At 40.7% G+C, this 22,042-nt stretch overlaps 1 protein-coding gene across 5 annotated transcripts in view; it reads left to right on the top strand.

Annotated features, from left to right (window-relative positions):
• Window positions 1–4,070: 4,070 nt before the first annotated feature.
• The window catches only part of CTDSPL2 (CTD small phosphatase like 2), a 76,313-nt gene continuing 58,341 nt past the window's right edge, over window positions 4,071–22,042 (top strand). For 2 of the 5 annotated variants that reach the window (XM_006075886.4, XR_006542569.2), the window contains exon 1: window positions 4,075–4,669. The gene's annotated coding sequence lies outside the window, so the exon portion shown is untranslated. Of the gene's footprint in view, window positions 4,670–4,766; window positions 4,790–22,042 lie in introns of those variants that run through there. The other 3 variants (XM_006075888.4, XM_006075887.4, XM_025295078.3) reach the window with 3 other exon arrangements.

Genomic DNA, 22,042 nt, shown 5'->3' with positions numbered 1-22,042 from the left:
TAGTTTATGTTAGGATTCGCACTTTGTATTGTAAATTCTGAGTTTGGACGAATGTATAATGATATGTAATCACAACTATAGTATCATATAGAATAAACTCACAGCTCTAAAAATTCCTATGTTGCACTTATTCTTCCCTTACCCCTAAACTCCTGGAAATCACATATCTTTTTTACTGTCTCCAAAGTTTTGAGTTTTCCGTAATGTCATATAATTGGAATCATACAGTATATAGCCTTTTCAGATTGGTTTCTTTAACTTAGTAATATGCATTAAGATTCCCCCAAACCTTTCCAGGTATATCCACTGACTGGATCATCGAAAAAGCAAGAAAGTTCCAGAAAAACGTCTATTTCTGTTTTATTGACTACACCAAAGCCTTTGACTGTGTGGATCACAATAAACTGTGGAAAATTCTGAAAGAGATGGGAATACCGGACCACCTGACCTGCCTCTTGAGAAATCTGTATGCAGGTCAGGAAGCAAGTTAGAACTGGACATGGAACAACAGACTGGTTCCAAATAGGAAAAGGAGTACGTTAAGGCTATATATTGTCACCGTGCTTCTTTAACTTATATGCAGAGTACATCATGAGAAACGCTGGGCTGGAAGAAGCACAAGCTGGAATCAAGATTGCCAGGAGAAATATTAATAACCTCAGATATGCAGATGACACCACCCTTATGGCAGATAGTGAAGAACTAAACAGCCTCTTGATGAAAGTGAAAGAGAAGAGTGAAAAAGTTGGCTTAAAGCTCAACATTCAGAAAACAAAGGTCCTGGCATCTGGTCCCATAACTTCATGGCAAATAGATGGGGAAACAGTGGCAGACTTTATTTTCTTGGGCTCCAAAATCACTGCAGAAGGTGACTGCAGCCATGACATTAAGACGCTTACTCCTTGGAAGGAAAGTTATGACCAACCTAGATAGCATATTCAAAAGCTGAGACATTACTTTGCCAACAAAGGTCCATCTAGTCAAGGCTATGGTTTTTCCAGTAGTCACGTATGGATGTGAGAGTTGGACCATAAAGCTGAGCGCCGAAGAATTGATGCTTTTGAACTCTGGTGTTGGAGAAGACTCTTGAGAGTCCCTTGGACTGCAAGGAGATCCAACCAGTCCATCCTAAAGGAGATCAGTCCTGAACGTTCATTGGAAGGACTGATGTTGAAGCTGAAACTTCAGTACTTTGGCCTGATGTGAAGGGCTGACTCATTTGAAAAGACTGTGATGCTGGGAAAGATTGAAGGCGGGAGGAGAAGGGGATGACAGAGGATGAGATGGTTGGATGGCATCACCGACTCAATGGACATGAGTTTGAGTGAACTCCAGGAGTTGGTGATGGACAGGGAGGCCTGGCGTGCTGCAGTCCATGGGGTCGCAAGGAGTCGGACACGACTTAACTGAACTGAAACCTTTTCAGGGATTCCCCGGTGGCTCAGATGGTAAGAATTCACCTACAATGCGGTAGACCTGGGTTTGATTGCTGGGTTGGGAAGATCCCCTGGAGGAGGGCATGGCAAACCACTCCAGTATTGTAGCCTGGAGAATCCTCATGGCCCGAGGAGCTTGGTGGGCTACAGTGCATGGTGTCACAAAGAGTCAGACAAGACTGAGCAACTAAGCATGTATCTTTTCATGGCTTGATTCCATTTTATGGATGTACCACAGCTTTTTTTATACATTTACCTACTGAAGGACATCTAGGTTGCCCCAAGTTTTGGCAATTATGAATAAAGCTAGTATAAACATTTGTGAGCAGGTATTTGTGTGGACATATGTTTTTAGCTCCTTGTAGTAAAAATCATAAAATTTACTGTTATACACTCACACTTAAGGGGGCTTAAAATGTATAGCTCAAGACTTCCTTGGTGGTCCAAGGAAGTCTTAACCTTGGTGGTTAAGAATCCGCTTACTGATGCAGGGGACATGGGTTCAATTCCTGGTCAAGGAACAAAGATCCTGCATGCACGTTGATCACCTAACCCAAGCGCCTCAACGACTGAACCTGCGTGGCACAACGCAGGCTGGAGAGTCTGTCGCAGCAGTGAAAGCTCCTGTGTGATGCAACAAAGATTCCATGTGCTGCAACTAAGATGCAATGCAGCCAAACACACACATTTTAAAAAGGTAAATATATATTCCATAAACTCTGGAATAAGGGATCTACTGAAAGACTCTGTTGAAGATTCAAGAGACTTGTATTACATAACTTAGTGAACATGTCAGTTTATTAATGTTTTCATATAACATAGTTTTGACGAGTTTAAACAGTATACACGCCACTGGCTTTCTCCATTTTTTCCCGTGGCTAATGCTTTGCATCTAAATATACTTCACATTTTTTAAAAGTCCAAAATTTTAAACTTTTATTCTAAAATCTTCAACAGTATTGGTATTGAAGCTTAATGACATTGACAAGTACCACTTAAGGAGAAAGAAAAACACCATAATCTCATTTGATCTTTAGATATTCCAGAAAAAGGGCCAGTAAAAAGAGACTACTGTATGTAAATGATGTTGAAATGTTAACAAAAGTTAACAAATAAATTATAAAACTGATTGTTAAATAAATTGCAAAAGTATTTAGGTTTACTACCATCAACCTTTCTAACCTTAACATCTAAACAATAGTAATACTGCCACAGAACACAGTAGGATATGGTATAGTGAGTAGGAGGAGTACTTGGATCCTCATGGTATTTCTTATTAGCTGACTGCAATCATCTTTGGATATGGTGTCTGTTTTTCCCTTTCTCTTCCTTGCTTTAAAAAAAAATTTCAGTGTTTTCAACTAAAGAATGGAGGGACTAATATCACCTGCCTATCTCTGCTGTGAGAATCAAAATGCATATACAAAACTTTGTAAATACCATATAGTATCAATATTTAAGTTTTAAGAGTGAAAATATGAAATAATTACTACTTGAAATTGTTTCAGAAATATTTCCAATTTTAACTCGGTGTAATAGTTATTTTATTAATCAATTGGGGTAATTGCTTATATTCTGTTGCTTTTCATGTACACACTAGATAATCAACAACTATTTGTTGATTTTCAATTCGTTTTTCAGGAATCTGTTATATTGTGGAGTATTACCAGTTCTGCACGCTGTATATCACCGCTCTCAAAAAACGTCGCATTCAGAGCATTCTGGTACCGGGAAGATTTAGGATCCAAATGAATCCTTAGTTCTGACAGACATGATATGTAGAATCTAAGGCTTTCAGAAGACAACCCACCTGCTCCACACTTGGAAACAGCACCAACCAGATTGACAAGGTTCTCCGCCTACCTCTCACCATCTTCCCGGCAACTCCTGTATCCCTGTGGCACAGAACAACCTCCCCAAGTGCTCAATGCGACCGCGTCTTTGGACTTTTCCATCTCGTTTCCTTTACTTAGGTATTCTTCCTTCGTTACATCGGCTCTTCACGTGTCACTCAGACGTCGTCTTAAAGCCTTTCCAGACCTCCTACCCCGTGTCTCCCCGGTGCTCTTACGACACCCGTCAAGAACTCATTGTGGTCATTTTTTCACCACGCATCTCAATTCTGTTTCCTTGTCGGTCTTCTTCAACAGACTGTGAACTCTCGAAGTGCCTGCCTTGTTCCCCGTCGCATCCCTTGCGTCTGGTACGGTGCTAACAAATGCAGAGTTTACAGGACATACTTCTTGACGGAATAACGAGAGCGGCCCGGAGTTTTACGCACAGACCATGCTCCTCCCGCCAGCACGCTCGGTTTCCTGCCTCTCCACTGGAACTGGACGCCCCGGACGGGTCCACGCTCAGCCGTGAGTCTGTCAGCCCTCTGCTCCGGGCCCGCGGTAGGAGGAGGCCCTTTATCAGAATGGCCCGACACGCGAGGCGTGGGTTCACGTGACCCCCGAACGACGGCTGCGCCCTCGAGGCGGCGCGCGGGAAAGAGGACCTTCCGGGACCGGCCGGACGCGGCCCCGCAGCGGTCCGCGCCCCGCCTCCCCGCGCGCCGGGCCGGCCCCGCCCGCCGCGGCCCGGGCCTGCGCCTCAGCCGCCAGGGGGCGCAGCCCGAGCCCCGCCCCCGAGCCGAGCGCGCCCCCCGCTGCGCTGAGGCGGTTCCGTTAGCCGCGGGGGGAAACCGTCCTCGGGTCCCCGCCTCTCCACTCCCTACTCCCCCTGCGACCGCCGCTACGGAGGCCCCTCACGCTCAAACATCCCGCGCTCCGGCGGAGCCCGGCGGATTTTGTCCTTGTGGCTGCATCCGGCCCCGAGGCCCTGCCGTCTGTTTTCGTCAGGAACTCGGGCTCCTGAGTTTCTTCCGGCCGCAGGAACTCTAGCGCTCTTTACGGAAGTAAAGTTGTTTCTTGGGTGTTTTTTTTTTTTTTTCCGGCTGTTTTTTTTTTTTTTTTTTTTTTTTTTTCCGCCGGAGCCGCCCGCATTCCTTCCCTCCCAGCGCGCGGGGTCGCGGCGGGAGGGGGAGCGGGGAGGCAGGGCGCCTGCGCGGGGCAGCCGCGTTCCATCCGGGTCCCCGTCCGTGCGGTGCCGCAGGTCGGTAGGCGGGAAATGGCGACTGGCTGAAGGAGCTGGTTCTGTTGCTGCTGCGGGCGAAGCGGGAAAGACACCACACGCTGCTCAGCCGGGGCCGGCGCCGGAGCCCGGGGACACTTCTCTGTCGTCACAGTTAGGTAATCCCCCTCGCCCAGACGCTGCCGCTGCGCCCTGCCGTAGTCCGCCGCCTCTTCGGGGCCGTCTGCCGGGCTCTCCTCCCCTTCGCGCCCGGGCTCGCCAGCGGCTCCGGCGCCTGGGTAGGCATGCCCCGTGGGCGCGCGTCCGACCGCGGTGTGGAGCCGCTCGCCTCTGCACTCCCCCGGGGACCGAGCGGAGCTCACTTCCCGCCAGCTTCAGCTCTCAGGCTGCGGCCTGTGTTGTGATTTCTGGGGTTGGATTTCACTTTGCTCCCCCCGCACACACACCCCGATCTCACGTCTCTAGTCCCCAGACCTGTGGTCCCTCCCGGGGATCGGCTTGGATCTGCTTATCTAACCTGGACCCGTCTGATGTTCTCGTTATTTCATTCTTTACGGTAGGGTGCCTTTAGAGGGGGCGTTGCTCGCTCTCTCAGTTTTTAGATTCACCTTGTGAGGACCTGGAAGAAGAGATTTCACGAAGTACTGTTTGTCTGCTGTTAAAATGGGGAGTTGACATTGTTACTTTTTGAAATCCAGAGTGAAGGCCTCTGGTTTCTATAGTGGCCAGTTAAGGGTGAATCTTACTGTACGGAGCATTCTACGCTTTCTTTGGGTAGTAAATGCCTGTGTAGATACTTACTTTTGCACTCTTGACTAGAATTCCGTGATGAATAATTGCATAAGTCAGTCGTGTTTATTTACTTCTCACTCTTGTGGTGGCTGGATGTATGAAGGATGTTAAGTACTTTAGAGTACCTTAGGGAAACCTACCAAGATACTGCTCGCAAACTGCACTAAGATCTTGAGATGTACTTAGTTAGATGTTCCTCCAAGGCAGGGATTTACTTTTCCAATGCTAATAAGACAATACCAAGATTACTGCCCAACGTATGTATACAATTAGTGACTTCAAAGATAGGTTATCTTCGTAATTTTCAGGTTGTAGGTTTCTTTATATACCGTCTTCCCGTTCTTTGCCAAGTTTTCGTTTGCTGTCCAGCTGTTATGCTTACAAAGCAAGGAAATGGCTAGTTAAAGCTACTTTTATTCCTTCTTGTTATTTTCCACATTGCAAATCAGTTGTCTCTAAAGAGAAATAATAGGAGGCTGTTGGTGTTTCTCAGAATTGTTTTTCAATCTTGTTGAATTTGGGGCCTTTGTAATTTTTTTAACTAGTCAAATTAAATTTTAAAAATGTGATTTACATTACCCATTATTTGATATTTGTAACTCAAAGGCTTTAAGCTCTCTAGGTTCAGTTTAAAAGATTTCACTATTGTTTGCATATTAGAATTGAATTTCATTAATAAGCAGGAACACACAAACGGTACTATAATTGTCATTTGGTAGATTTCCCCCCAAGGTCATAAAGAAAGTCAAGGTAAAATGTAGCTCCTAGGTGAAGCAGTCTTTTAGGATTCAGTTGAAGTTCATACTTACCTTCAAAGCAAAAAGAATAGGGGGTGGGAAGTGGAGGTGAGGGCAATTGGATAGTTGCTTAGTCGGTTTGTTTAAACAGTAGGACCAGATATGTCACTTAAAAGGATATAAAATAAATTATTGGTCTAGTGTAGATTTTATCTGGTCACTTTAATGACCTTTATTGTAGTTTATAAAGCATTAATGTTTTAAATAAAGTTTGTTTTACAGATAGGTGAGTGTGTATTGTATGTAGACTTTGTCTTCAAGAACTCTTCCAAATTGTTCTACTCTTCATTCATTCAATTCTTTTAATAATCTTTTCAGTATAGTTTGAAAGGCTGTGAAAGTTCTTAAGTGGTGTAGTCCTTAACCTTTGTGGGCTTGTAACTGTACAGAAATTCTAAATAGGATTGCATAGAAAAACCAAATAGAATCGGTTTTTAATATTTGTTTATAATATAATGTTCATAGTATTCTACATAGTATCTCTTGGACATTCCATCTGAGCTAGTAATGCTACTCTTTTTTTCGTGGTTAAGAAATTCAGAATTAGGGGTGTTTTATCTTTCCTCAATTCATCTAGCTGATACCATGTTTGAGATTTTAGGTCAAGAGGATTCTTCATGAGATTATTATACCGCAGAATACATCCAAGGCCGGTTTTTAAAAAAACCGTCGATCTGTTGTTCAGAAAGGGTGTTCTACACTCCAGACTTGTAACTATAGGATTAATTGCAGATTGAATGACCTGGTATAAGATTACCTCATTCATAGAGTTTTGGATTAATGTGATAAAGAAAAAAGTGGTTTGTCAGAATTGGGAATAAACCGTATCTAACTATATTTGTAATTTACCAAATTGTTGTGAATGCATAAACTAGAAAAGACACTTTAGTCATAAATACCAGGTGTGCTGAGAAGACCTCGTATATGATATGCTCTAAGTAATTCTTTTGGGTGCTTACCTGACCATTTTAACTGGATTGACTGCAGGGGTCATTTGCTCTTTGAAGATGAGAAGATTTAACAGAGGTGGGACTTAAGATGAATCCATCCAACTTTTAGTTTCCACTTTACATTTGCTATGACATATCTATGCCAGACATACATTCACTACTGATGTATGCCCACATTAACTTTTACTTGCAAAGCTAGATGCTGTGGTTGACTGTGAGGTTTAACTTGAGAATAGCCAATGCCAAACTTTGTGTCTCTCCTTTGTGTTATGGAATTCTTACTACAGTGTTTTGTTTAAAATTACAAATCTCTGGAAGAGATGCTTTATAAACTATTGCCTTTTATTGACAGTATTAGCACAGATTAGTTATCAAAGAAATTTGCTGATACCACAAACAGTCAAGGATTCAGAGGCAATGGAACATAGAAGTGAGCTATGATCAGGAAAGGTGTGGTGTGTAGGAACATTAAGGAAGAAGGCCGTGGTGGAAGTAGGGTTATGGTGAGAAACTTGGGCTTCTAGGGGTCTTTTGAAAATCTTATGAGTCGGACAGTAATGAGTGAGACTAAGTGTGGTCCCAAGAAGAATTGTGAGACCTTAAGGACAAGCATGGATTTTAGATTTGGCTGGCCCTTTTATTTACCTCATCTGCAGGTCCCCCATTTATTATGGTATTTTTAGAAAAGAATGGAGGAAAACACTAAAATACCATTGGAAAAAAATTAGTGTTGTAAAACATTTACATTAAAAAGTCTTTAATATAACTTTAAAATAAGGTCACAGTAGACCATTTAACTCTATTAGTGACCCCATGTTTTGTGGTAATTGTAGGCTCTCCTGTATTCATTTTGAGAAATTATAGAAAAGGAAGTTTGTCTAGATAAAACATGAATCATCAACTGTGCTTTGACTTGAGGTTCTAGCAGTCAGGTTTTCATAATAGCATAATAATCATAGAACAAGGAAATGTGTTTATTACTTTGATTAAAGAAACATAAAATTGTACTAGTAGAAGGCATTTGAATACTTCAGAAATAATTGGGATTATATTTAGTAATAGTGGCTTATATATGGTTTAGGAAGAATATTTTCTTTGGAATAAATACTTCTATATGGAGAAATTGAAAACTAAAAAAGCAGAGCCATTGCTAAAAATAAATAAGAAAGGGAGATTAAGAATCTGTTAGTATCATAACATGACATTTTAAGTTTCTCATGTTGACCAGTTACTGTTTAAGTAGAAATTTAAAATACATTTTGTTAAAAGAGCGTAATATTTGTTAAAAATATACAGAACCAGTAAGTATCTTTTCAGTTGAGAAAAACTATGATTATATGTTTCAGTAATAATGGCTTTCTTCCTGATGTTCCCCAAATACGTATGATTATCCTGTTGAGTTGAAAATGATTAACTTCTTACTGACCTTACAAGTACCTGCTTTAGTGTATTTTGTTAAATAAGGTAATTATAAAATATTATCCTTTAGTTTTCTGATGTACTGATAAAAATTGTTTGAAAAATGTAATCACACTGCAAACTCTCATGCTTTCCCTCCTCATTTGTAATATTTGTTGTTCGGTTGCCAGGTCGTGGCCCGCTCTTTGCGACCCCATGATCACAGCACCCGTGTTCACCTGCCCTTTACCGTCTCCTGGAGTTTGCTCAGATTCATGTTCATTGAGTCAGTGATGCTGTCTAACCATCTCATCCTCTGCCACCCTCTTCTCCTTCTGCCTTTCATCTTTCCCGTTTTGTTTTATCCTGTTTTTTAGTAGTAGCAAACAAGAGTATATTTCCCTTAGAGAATTATGATCATACCTCATCTTTGACTAGTAATTTTGATAAAAATTCACTCTTCTTAAAACTTTAAAATTATTTATATTATTTTTGACTGTGCTGGGCCCTTGTTGCAAGATGCAGGCTTTTTCTAGTTGGGGTGAGCGGGGGCTACTCTCTAGTTGCGGTCCATGGGCTTCTCATCGTGGTGGCTTCTCTCGTTGTGGAGCCTGGGCTCTTGGGTGACGGGCTCAGTAGTTGGGGCCCATGGGCTTAGCTGCCCCACAGCATGTGGGGTCTTCCCAGACCAGGAATTGAATCTGGATCTCCTGCATTGGCAGGTGAGCCATCAGGGAAGTTTTAACTTTTTGTCTTCAGTTTATCTCAGTCATAAGGATTAATTTTTCTTTGGTAGGTAGTAATATGAATAGTAGGAAATTATTTCAGGTACTCAAAGATTTTTAGTTAAAAACTAATTTTTATATTTGCTAGCATCTCACTGATTCTTTCCTTATTATCAAATTACTGTGGTCTGAGAGTTTCATATTTCTACTGACCTGAGTGTAAGTTGAATACAAATTTAAAACTTTCTTTAAATAGAAGTTTTTATTAAAAAAGTATAAATAGTTGTATCCCTCCCCTTGCACAATTTTGGTGAGAACTACTTAAAAAGTACTTTTAGGAAAATTTTGCCAAAATTGACTTTACTTTGTAACTCTTCAAAATTTTCTTTGTTAGTGTATCCAGTAAGTGCATTGTAACTTGCATGTATGCAGGTAACTCTAGTAAATTTAAAACATTATATATGTTGGAATATATGTATATTCCATAGAAAGGATAGAAATATGATGAAAAGTAATAGACTGGAGTGACAGATTTCCCATGTGCTTTTCTCATGAGTATTGTAGTACTCAGTTCTTAGGAATTCATAATTTTGTATTTTTTCTAGAAGAGCACATCTTGTTGTAAAGTTTTATTGGTATGAATTCTCTTCATGCTGTGTAATAGAATGCTCTTTTTACAACATGTGTAAGTTATGTTGCAGGTAGTTAAAATTACAACAGTCTTCAAATTGCTATTCCTTAAAGCTTAGGTGAAAGAAGTACCAGTCTGTCCTCAGCAGAAGTACATGCTGTCTCATTTTGTACATAACAAATACTGATTTTTGCCCTAATGGTATTTCTGCGGAGTATATACAAAGTTTTAAGTTGGGGTCCTGAAATAGCGTTAGTTTAAAAATCATTTTCCCTTTTCATCACCTTGTCCTCTTTCCCCAGCTTCAGTTGCGCTGGGTCTTCGTGGCTGTGCCGGGGCTTTCTGCAGTTGCTGTTGACGTGCCTGGGCTTTTACTGTGATGGCTTCTCTGGGTGCAGAACGTGGCTGTAGACGCACGGGCTTTAGTAGTTGGGACACACGGGCTCCCTAGTTGTGGCGCATGGGCTTAGTTGCTCTGTGGCATGTGGAACCTTCCTGGACCAGGGATCGAACCTGTGTCCCCTGCATTGGCAGGCAGATTCTTATCCACTGTACCACCAGGGAAGCCCCAGTCGTATTTTAAAACACATATGTCAGTGGCTGTGCCTTAGTGATCAACAAACTGAATAATGCCATCTTTAAAAAATCAGGTCAGGAACTTCCCTGGTGGTCCAATGGTTAGGCGTCTGCCTTCCAGTGCAGGAGGCTCAGGCTCCATCCCTGGTCGGGCAGCTAAGATCCCACTTGCCGCCAGTAACTAAGCCTGTATCCAGTGGCGGAAGATCCTATGTGCCACGATGAACACCCAACACAGCCCAAAATAAATAAATATTTTAAAAAATAGTTTATATTTTCATTGAGCATTTACTCATCAATAATCGAACAACCCATATGTTTTGTTTCTGTAGAAAAATTGATGATGGTTTTAGAGAAAGCATTTTTTAAAAAGTTTGGTTGTTGATTGAAGAAAACTTTAAAGAGTCTTAATTTTATCAACCTAACTCAGCAGCTCCTTTATTTTTTGTACATTTCCCCATGTTTTTCAGCTTTTTATTATGTTTTTTATTTAGTAGTTTCTGAAGAATTCTATAATGTTATATAGTTTTAAAACAGAAAATTACATATCAAGTAATAATAACCTAAAAAGACCACTTTGTCACACACTTTGTTGGGAAGGGCTCAATGAAAAGAATCTCCCTATTGAAGTTGATGATTCATATAATACTTCTTAATCTTCCTGCTCTGGTTGACTTTTGACTTTTGTTGGATGATAAGTGGGAGAGACTAGGAAATCTCTTCCTTCTGTAGAATCTTTTAATGAAGGGCTTGGGAAGGTAGTGGAGAATAAAAGTGGACAGTTGTAGTATCTGAACCTGTTAATTTAAGATTATACAACTGGAAGAGACAGTGAAAACAGATGCTGATACTTTTGTCATGGGGTGTAACTAAGGCAGTGATTTTTTTTCAGCATTTTCTTTCTCAAGTGTAAATTGAGTAGTGCTGCTGTTTGTAATCGAGTACCTAGAGGAGACCAAAGGGGTCATCTAGTCTTTGTTTCCTTAATGAGGAACCATCCGAAGACTTTTTAACGTGTAGTAAATGTTTGTCTTAATTTGAGTGCTTCTGGATGAGTTGTATGTGATAGAAGAATAAAAACAGCTCAGATTAATGACTCATCTCCTGTTTTGACAGATGTTTTTTAAGGTAAAATTTACATGTAGTAAATTCCATAGATACGATGTTCAATAACTTCTTTTGCTGTTGAGGAAACGAAATGATTGCTAGAATGATTACATGTCTTAATCAATGTCTAATCAGTGTTACAGCTTACGTGGTAGATTCAGGACTGATGCCTACCAGTCCAGGGGCTATTCCTCTAGTAACTCACTCAGGAGCCTACTCCAGAACTTTGCAATTATAGTTTCTTTATATAGCCAGTTTATAGCTTACATATACCTATATTTTATGGGGAAACTCAAAACTGTTGCCTTTAAAATTTGATTTGTGGTCTTTTAAATAGTTTTCTTTTTTATATCTTTTGGCCCACTTTTGTTTCCCTTTTCTTTTATTCAGCAAAAATTTGTTTGAAAGAACACACATTAGGTTAGCGTTAGATAATTGGTTAAGAATCCTTCGAATACAATATTACTATTTTGTTGTTGATAGAAATTTGTGTAGTTAAGACCTCTGTAGCAAATTATCAACTGAGATTATGCTTATATCATTGTTGTAATCTTGTCCACACAAGACTATTTGCAACCATAATTGTTGGCATCCAGTATTGCTTGGGGTCAGTTAAGAGGAAGGAAATCTTATGAGGAAGGGATCTTTTTAGTTTTATTTGTAGACCTTTTTGTGAGCAAGAATTGATTACTGCAGTGAGGATTTTGTGTTTCGGTGATACAGTTTTTTCTCCAATCTGTAGTCTCTTTGAGGGAAATGAAAAAAAATTACAATTCAAGTCAACAGAGATTGCGCTGTTATGTTTGCCAGGTGGTTGGAGTTATAAGATCTCTGCCTTCAGCTCTCTTAAAATCGAGTGCAGTCAAAGATGCATAAACAGATTATTTTAATACGATGTTTTAAGAGCTACGGATAGATAGTCGCGGGTTTATACAGGCATGCGCGTGTGGGGGTGGTTACTTATTGGGGTGTATGATACTTGGGCTGAGCTGTAAATGATGAGAATAAGAATCAGCTGAAAGGAGGGAATGTGAAGTAAGAGAAGGAGAAGCGGGATGCAGCAGCCTGTGCAGGACACTTATCACTGGATCAAAGGGGGAGGCGGCGGACGGCAGTGAAGGCAGGTGTGGATAGGTAGCTCTCGGAGGGCTTTACATATATTGCTAGGGTTCAGTCTTTATTTTGAAGGGAGTTGGTGGGCAGGAACAGGCAGATTTGTGGAGTGCAGAGGATGGATTTAAAGCGGACAGACAGAAATATTGTAGAGGTAGAATCCTCAGAATTTGGTGACTGACTGTAGGGGACAAGGGAGAGAAGAATGATGAAGTGTTTAGGATGACTTCTGGCTTGATTGATTAGGCAGATAACTTGTGATCAAGAATAGAGTAGGGGGACTTCCCTGGTGGTCCAGTGGTAAAGACTGTGTTTCCAATGCAGGGGGTGTGGGTTTGATCCCACATGTCACACAGTGTGGCAGAAAAAACAAAGAATAGAGTAGCAAAAATACAAAAGGAAAAGGGGTGAGATAGGAAAGGTGAATTCAGCTTTCGGTAAGTTGAATTTGAGGTGCAGAGTGGAAATGTTGAGAAAGCTGTTAGATGAGAGTCTGAAATTTTAAAGATGATAGAGAAGCTAGAAGAAGAATTAATGATGCAATTTGGAAGAGCCCCCACCCCCACCCCCAAAGACTGCAGATACTTAGAAAGCAGACTTAATTGCCTTGTTTTACATTGCTGAACAATCAACTTTTTCTATTCCTGAAATGAGATCTGGTTCAAATGTTGAAAAAGTGAAAATGTTTTCTATTCTATACTTTTCCCTCTAGTGTCATGAATTCTTAAGCTTGAAATGTTGTTCCACTCCTTGCTATGTTTGTTTTGTGATATAATCTACTTAAATTGTATCTGTTTCAGTGGTAGATTTATTTCCCTGATCTACTCATTTAAAAATCCTAAAAGATAAGTGCTGCATTCAGTATGTAAGCAAATTTGGAAAACTCAGCAGTGACCACGGGATTGGAAAAGGTCAAGTTTTCGTTTCAATCCCAAAGAAAGGCAATGCCAAAGAATGTTCAAATTGCTGTATAACTGCATTCATTTCATATACTAGCGAGGTAGTGCTCAAAATCCTTCAAGCTAGGCTTCAGCACTATGTGAACCAAGAACTTCCAGATGTACAAGCTGGATTTAGAAAAGGCAGAGGAACCAGAAATCAAATTGCCAACATTTGTTGGATCATAGAGAAAGCAAGAGAATTCTAGAAAAACATCTACTTCTGCTTCATTGACTATGCTAAAACTTGACTGCGTGGATCACAACAGACTGAAATACTCTTAAAAGAGATAGGATACCAGACCACCTTGTCTGTCTTCTGAGAAACCTATGTGCACCTAGAATCAGACATAGAACAACAGACAAGTTCAAAATTGGGAAAGGAGTGTGACAAGACTGTATTTAGAGACCCTGTTTATTTAACTTATATGTAGAGTACATCATACGAAATTCCGGGCTGGATGAAGCACAAGCTGGAATCAAGATTACTGGGAGAAGTATCTAAAACCTCAGATATGCAGATGATACTACGGTAATGGCAGGAAGTGAAATAGAACTAAAGGGCCTCTTGAGGAGGCTGAAAGAGGAGAGGGAAAAAGCTGGCTTGAAACTCAACACTCAAAAAAATAAGATCATGGTATCTAGTCCCATCACTTCATGGCAAATAGATGGAGAAAAAATGCAAACAGTGACAGACTTGATTTTCTTGGGCTCCGGAATCACTGTGGATGGTGACTGCAGCCATGAAATTAAAAGACACTTGCTCTTTGGAAGGAAAGCTATGACAAACCTAGACAGCGTATCACTTTGCCAAAAAAGGTCCAGATAGTCAAAGCTCTGGTTTTTCCAGTAGTCATTTACAGATTTGAGAGTTGGACCATAAAGAAAGCTGAGTGCTGAAGAACTGATGCTTTCGGATTGTGATGCTGGAGAAGACTTTTGAGAGTCCCCTGGACAGCAAGGAGATCAACCAGTCAATCCTAAAGGAACTCAACCTGGAATATTCGTTGAAAGGACTGATGCTGAAACTGCAATACTTTGGCCAGCTGATGCTAAGAGCTGGCTCGTTGGAAAAGACCCTGATGCTGAGAAAGGTTGAGGGCAGGAGGAGAAGGGGACGACAGAGGATGAGATGGTTGGATGGCATCATCGACACAACGGACATAAGTTTGAGCAAACTCTGGCATGTGGTGAAGGACAGGGAAGCCTGGTGTGTTGCAGTCCATGGGGTCGCAAAGAGTTGGGCACAACTTACCCTTGAACAACAGCTTATTTTCCAATCTTTACTTGTATTATTTCATTATTCATCTATTATATGATAATAGAGAATTTAACTTAGTAATGGAACTCTAAAGCGCTTAGAAGACGGTTAATTTGTAATGTAAATGGTAGAATTACCAACATCAGGCTGTATATGTATGTGTAGAACTTTTTGAAGTGAAGGTAATGAAGTTGGATTATTGCAGATATTATGTAGGTAATTTCTGGCGGTACTTGGCCCAATTAATATGTATGGTCTTTAGTTATGATGAGGAAATGTTGGCCTCTTAAAATAAGTTGGAAACTGTTCCCTTCTTTTTTCTGGAGGAGTTTTGTTTATTAGATCTGGGTTTTGCTGGGGTTAGTGTGGGGGAATTGGTTTGTTTGGGTTTTTGTTTGTGGTTTTTTTTTTTTTAATTTTTTGGTAGAATTCTTCAGTGAAGTTGAAGTCAACCAGAGCTCTTAACCTTTCCCAATTGATAGAAATTGGCCAGAGGTCAAGTAAGAAACTCAGGCAAGGCTTTATTGGGGCCCTGCTGCAACAGATGGGAGTGAGACCAAGGAACAGGTTCCCTTGTTGGCTTGCTCCCTGTGGGGAAGCGGGCTTGTTCCTTGTATGGGGTGAGTGCAGGGTGTGTCCAGGGCCAGAGAGGTGGCTTAGGAGGTTTGCCCACCCCTTAGGTGGTGTTGAGTGCAGAGGGCATGTTTAGTGCCTTGCCTTTGCTCCGGACTCCCTGCTTTTGTTCCAGGCTCTTCAAAAGTGGCTGTTGGGGTTTTTTGGTCTCTTTGTATCTTTTGTCCAGAATTTGCCCCAACTGCTCAGGCAGGTAGTTATTTTTAGTCCCAAACAGTTTCTTTGTAATTTTGTTGCTGGAAGAGAGGTTTGTCCAGGTGCAAGCTTTGGAGTACTACAGCAAAAGGGTCCTGGGTCCCAGCCTGTCAGAGCCGTCTGGGTCTGGAATTTTTTTTGTTTTGAGACTTTCTCTGCAATTTCAGTTTTTTAAAATATGGGCTGATCAGGTTACCTTTGAGCTTTGGTGGTACTTTTTTTTTTTTTTAGAGGTTTGAGCATTTCATCTAAATTGTTGAATGTGTGGGCATAAAATTGTAGTAGTCGTAGTGTTCACTAAACTATTCTCAGTATTGATAATTTGTGTGTTCTCTTTTTTTCCCCATTCTTGCTAGAGGTTTATCAATTTATTGATTAAAAAAAACAACCAACTTTTGGTTTTACTGAGTTTTCTGTTTTTAACTTCATTGATTTTCTGTTGCTTTTTGACAGTGGGTGGTATTTTCTTCTTTTCGAGTGTGTGTTTTGCAGTATTTTATTGAATTCTGAATATTATAAATAGGACAGTAAAGACTGACTAGTGTTTATACCTGGAAAATTGCATATCCTGTGGCACAGTCTAGGGGGTTTCATTAGGCTGAGTTTTGGTTTTGTTGTTTCATAGGATACCTCAAGTGACCATTGGCCTCAGATTTCTCCAGTGTTACTTTGTCCTTAAGCTAGAAGTGGAGGTATGAGAAAGTGTTCCTTAGTTTTCCCAATTGACTCCCGGATTTTGGCTTTCCCTGCGTGCCTGTAGCTCTGTGGAATCGAAGCGCCCCTAACCCTTTCCCAGAGGTAAGTGCAGTTGGTGCTTGTTACACGGTGTTGGAGTCCGGAAGTCTTTGTCCTCATGCAGTCTCAGTCCTGGATAGGCTCTGTGTGTCTGGGTGTCAGGGCTGGTGGGCTCTCAGTGATGTTGCCCCGGTATGCCAAACTGGGCCTTGTATCTTCACACATCTTGTTTGGAAGAGCCTGCCTTAGGTGGTCTGAGATCCGGGCCCCGAGACCTGCCCCTGCAGTCGTGCAGAGGGATCAGTAGAGGGCTTTGCTTGCGCTCTGCCCCATCCTAGTGGGGCACTGCCCCTGCTGCCCCTCCTCCTGCCTTCCAGTGTTTGTTCCTTAGAGAAGGAGGGTCTGGCAGAGCGCCCCCGGCTGCTCCAGGCTTCAGCTCTGCCCAGCCTCGTGCGCCCACATGGTGAGCCCTGGTGGTGGTCTCTGGTGGAGGGCCTGGAGACGGGCCTGGGTTCCCATCGTGTCTGCTGCTCCCAGGAGTGCCATAGGCCTGTGCTGGCCTGCACTTCGCGTTTAGTAGTTTGTATTAACAATCGAGATGAATTCTTTTTACCTGCTTTTATGGCACCACTGTCTCTCTGCTTGCTCTGCCACAGGTAAGCCAGTGCTTATATCCTGTCTCCTGGAAAGGGCTTGTCTTGTCTTGTATCTTTGTTTGGTTGGCCTGGGTCCTCAGCTCTCTCTCTTCAAGAAAAGTTTAATTCTGTAGTTTTTGTTATGCTGGTCGTGGCATTTTCCCCAGCTTTTTCCTTTCCATAGGCAGAACCCTATTAATGCATAAAAATGAATCTTTAGGTGAAACTCCAATTACTAGTCAGGGGAGCTCTCTTTTCTGGAAGCTGTAGTTTGTAATTCCATGACTTCTTAGATCTCAAGTTGCTTGGGATAACTCCCTTGCTTTCTCTTTGGTTTGAACCAAAGGAAAGGGTTCAAATTGGGTAAACTGGCACTAAAGAAGGAGATTAATTTCTTAACTGGCCCTAGATTACTTTTTTTTACCTAAACACTGATTCCCCCAAAACTATCTTGTGGTCAGCACCTCCTCTATAGTTTCCCTTATCTTTTCCCAGAACCCCTCTTTCTCTTAACCTGCTTAACCCTTTGTTTGCAGTAAAATTACCCATTGTGAATAACTATTAGAAAAAGAGCAGAAGTAAAAAACAAAACAGGATGTAGCAAGTTGAAAAATTTGATAATTTTTTAATTAAAATTTTTGTTAATGATAGACTATTTTTACATTGCTGGTTATTTTTATTGAAATTATCTGAAGAGTAACACACTTTTGCCATTGTCTCCATCTTATTTTCTTTCTGTCATAAAATGGAAATAATGAAAAAAATGAAATGGAAATAATGAGTACTACTTTTTAAAGGACAGCTATTCATTATATATCACTTTAACCTTTTCTGTAGCTCAAGCAGTTACTTTATGTTTGGAAAGAATAGGTTGATGGTTGGGTCTTCCGAAGTCAGCCTACCAGAAAACCAACACAGTAGTTTTTACACAGTGCTTTAGTTGTGTAATATTTGGTTGTGTAGTAATATTTGGTTGGATTATGTTTCTGTATTCAGATAAGCATTGACATTTAAACCTTTATTTTAAAGTATTAAATATAGTTCTGTTATTTTGGGGAGTTGGGGAAAAATATTGCAAATATCTAAACTCAAAATTAGGCCTTAATTGGCAAACTAAAAAAGATTATATAATTTTTAAACTTTATGTTTAAAACAGGGAAAATTATGGCTAACCAAATTGCTAGAGTTAAATTCTTAGACATTTATTAAATGAGGAGAGTGACAGTACATATTTGCAGGATTTACTCAGTTTAAAAATGGTTTTTTGTTTAGAGTTCATTTAATATTATTAGTATTTGCATTATTATGCAGTAAACTCTGTCTCTTTCAGCATTCTAGCAGATTCTAGATTACCTTTAGACAGGAATGCTACCTAAGAGGTTTCTGCTTTGGTTGGGACAGTTGAACCAAAGGTTTTTTCAACCTTAGTATTTTAGATTCTTAGGAAAAAAATGAGAAAAGAGCATCCATAGGCATTTTAAAAAATGTGAAATGTTGGTAACCTATAAATAGAATTAAAATGTTTAGTTTTATTAGTTATGATTATTTAAAATATTTTTACTTTTAATTAGCCAACATTTTGAAAATTAAAAATAAATTCTGATGTTTATTTAGTCAGATTCTTTGTATCCTGCTGGTTGAAACCATCTTTCCAAAAAATACTTTGTTAGATTTTCCAGGCAAGAGTACTAGAGTGGGTTGCCATTCCCTTCTCCAGGGGATCTTCCCAACCCAGGGATTGAACCCGGGTCTCCCACATTGTAGGCAGATGCTTTACCATCTGCACCACCAGGGAAGTCTAGTATTTCTAGAAGTGCTACCAAATGTTAACAATTTTTGACCTAATGAATTCCCTTCTAAGAAATTAAGAATCAGATATTTGGACTGAAATTTGTATATAAGGTTATTACATTTGTGAACAGTTTAATTTTCTGATAGGTCAGTGGCCATATAAATTGTAGAACATTTATCTGAATGTTGGAATATTATGTGGCCATTAAAAATTACGTTCTCAGATTTTTCAGAGAATATTAGTAGGGAGTTAACAGAATAAAATGGAGGAGGAAATGCAACCCACCCCAGTATTCTTGTCTGGAAAATTCCATGGGGTTACAAAGAGTTGTACACTACTGAGCTACTGAGCAATAGTATAGACTTCTAACAACATATGTTTTAGATAAAAAATATGTCCAGTTGAAATAGAGAATATTTTAAACTTGTAAGGGATCAAGAGTGAATTTTGTCTTTCATACACTAAATACTTATCCATTCCTTGGATTGTTGTAAGCCTGGCATATAATACATATTCACAGCTTCCCCCTCCCCCCCCAAGTTTGGGTCATTTTTTTCCTCTTGCTTTGCATGTCTCATACTTTTTTGTTGAAAACCAGTCCCTTAGATAACAGACAGCCACTCTGGATTCAGAATTTTTTCCCTGAAGGTTGGTTGTTTTGTAATTCCCACAGGCAAAATCTGTGGAATATGCCTTCCTGCAGGATATAGCTACTGATGACTTTGCTTAGTTTGTTGTTGGTGTTTTTTTTTTGTTGTTTTTTTTTTTTTAATTTTTGTTTTAATTTTGAAGCTTTGCTAAGGCACACTCTGGTGTCTGCTTTGCCTTATGGTAAACTAATGATTGAACAAATATCATGCCTAAACATCTTGTGCAGTAATGCTTCTGTCTCTTACCTGTGGATTCGTGTGGGGTGCACATTCAAAGTTCAGGCCTTTTGCAGGTCTTTTCCAGCTCTTCTTTTCACCGGTTCAGTTTGTGTCTCCTGTGTTCTTCCATACAGCGGCAGAGTTGGCCAGGAGAGTGTGGCAGCTGGCGCCTCTGTAGCTGCTGCGTGTGTGTGCTGCCTCCGCCGGGAATATTGTCCCAGCAGCCCCAGAGCTCAGGATGGGGAAGTCTCGCCCGCCTAGTTCTGCCACAGAAGTTATCACTTAGACCGGGATTGTCACTTACACTGATGCTACCACCAGAATGTGGTCATTGTCCAACTGCTCTCAATCATGTGAGCCTTTTTTTATGGTAACCTCAAAGCTGCCAGTCATCTCAGCCTGCCAGACTTCGGGTGCTTGCAGATGGGTGTAGAATGGAGCAGCCCCGAACAAGAATGACACAGGCTCTCAATGTTTTGTTTTGTTTTCAGACACTTCAGTGTTTTTACTAATAGTTGAATGTTTTTTAAAGTACTCTCAGATTGTCGTTTGCTTTTGGTTGATTTCCATAGTGCTGATATGGTATGAACAGTATGATATGATATGAACAGTATGAAAAGGCAAAAAGATAGGACGCTGAAAGATGAACTCCCCAGGTCTACTACTGTGGGAAAGAATCCCTTAGAAGAAATGGAGTAGCCATCGTAATCAACAGAAGAGTCCGAAATACAGTACTTGGATGCAATCAAAAACGACAGAATGATCTCTGTTCGTTTCCAAGGCAAACCATATCATGATAATCCAAGTCTGTGCCCTGACAGTAATGCTGAAGAAGCTGAAGTTGAACGGTTTTATGAAGACTTACAAGACCTTCTGGAACTAACACCCAAAAAAGATGTCTGTTTCATTATAGGGGACTGGAATGCAAAGGTAGGAAATCAAGAAACACCTGGAGTAACAGGCAAATTTGGCCTTGGAGTACAGAATGAAGCAGGGCAAAGGCTAACAGAGTTTTGCCAAGAGAAGGCACTGGTCATAGCAAACACCCTCTTCCAACAATACAAGAGAAGTCCCTACACATGGACATCACCAGATGGTCAACACTGAAATCAGATTGATTATATTCTTTGAAGCCAAAGATGGAGAAGCTCTATACAGTCAGGAAAAACAAGACTGGGAGCTGACTGTGGCTCAGATCATTAACTCCTTATTGCCAAATTCAGACTTTAATTGAAGGAAGTAGGGAAAACCACGAGACCATTCAGGTATGACCTGAATCAGATCCCTTGTGATTATACAGTGGAAGTGAGAAATAGATTTAAGGGACTAGATCTGATAGATAGAGTGCCTGATGAACTATGGACTGAGGTTCGTGACACTGTACAGGAGACAGGGATCAAGACCATCCCCAAGAAAAAGAAATGCAAAACCCAAATGGCTGTCTGAAGAGGCCTTACAAATAACTGTGAAAAGGAGAGCAGTGAAAAGCAAAAGAGAAAAGGAAGGATATGGTCATTTGAATGCAGAGTTTCAAAGAAGAGCAAGGAGAGATAAGAAAGCCTTCCTCAGTGATCAATTGAAAGAAATAGAGGACAACAAAATGGGAAAGACTAGAGATCTCTTCAAGAAAATTAGACATACCAAGGGAACATTTCATGCAAAGATGGGCTCAGTAAAGGACAGAAATCGTACGGACCTAACAGAAGCAGAAGGTACTAAGAAGAGGTGGCAAGAATACACAGAACTATACAAAAAAGATCTTCACGACCAAGATAATCACAATGGTGTGATCACTCACCTAGAGCCAGACATCCTGGAATGTGAAGTCAAGTGGGCCTTAGGAAGCACCACTACGAACTAAGCTAGTGGAGATGATGGAATTCCAGCCGAGCTATTTCAAATCCTGAAAGAAGATGCTGTGAAAGTGCTGCACTCAATATGCCAGCAAATCTGGAAAACTCAGCAGTGGCCACAGGACTGGAAAAGGTCAGTTTTCATTCCCATCCCTAAGAAAGGCAATGCCAAAGAATGCTCAAACTACTGCATAATTGCACTCATCTCACATGCTAGCAAAGTAATGCTCAAAATTCTCCAAGCCAGGCTTCAATAATAGTGAACCGTGAACTTCCAGATGTTCACGCTGGTTTTAGAAAAGCAGAGGAACCAGAGATCAAATTGCCAACATCCGCTGGATCATGGAAAAAGGAAGAGAGTTCCAGAAAAACATCTATTTCTGCTTTGTTGACTATGCCAAAGCCTTTGACTGTGTGGATCACAATAAACTGTGGTAAACGATGAAAGAGATGAGAATACCAGACCACCTGACCTGCCTCTTGAGAAACCTATATGCAGGTCAAGAAGCAACAGTTAGAACTGGACATGGA

The sequence above is a fragment of the Bubalus bubalis genome, chromosome 11, assembly GCF_019923935.1.
Source record: "Bubalus bubalis isolate 160015118507 breed Murrah chromosome 11, NDDB_SH_1, whole genome shotgun sequence".
Taxonomy (NCBI): Eukaryota; Metazoa; Chordata; class Mammalia; order Artiodactyla; family Bovidae; genus Bubalus; species Bubalus bubalis.
The sequence above is the reverse complement of the archived record's forward strand: the minus strand, read 5'-3'. Positions and strand labels throughout refer to the sequence as shown.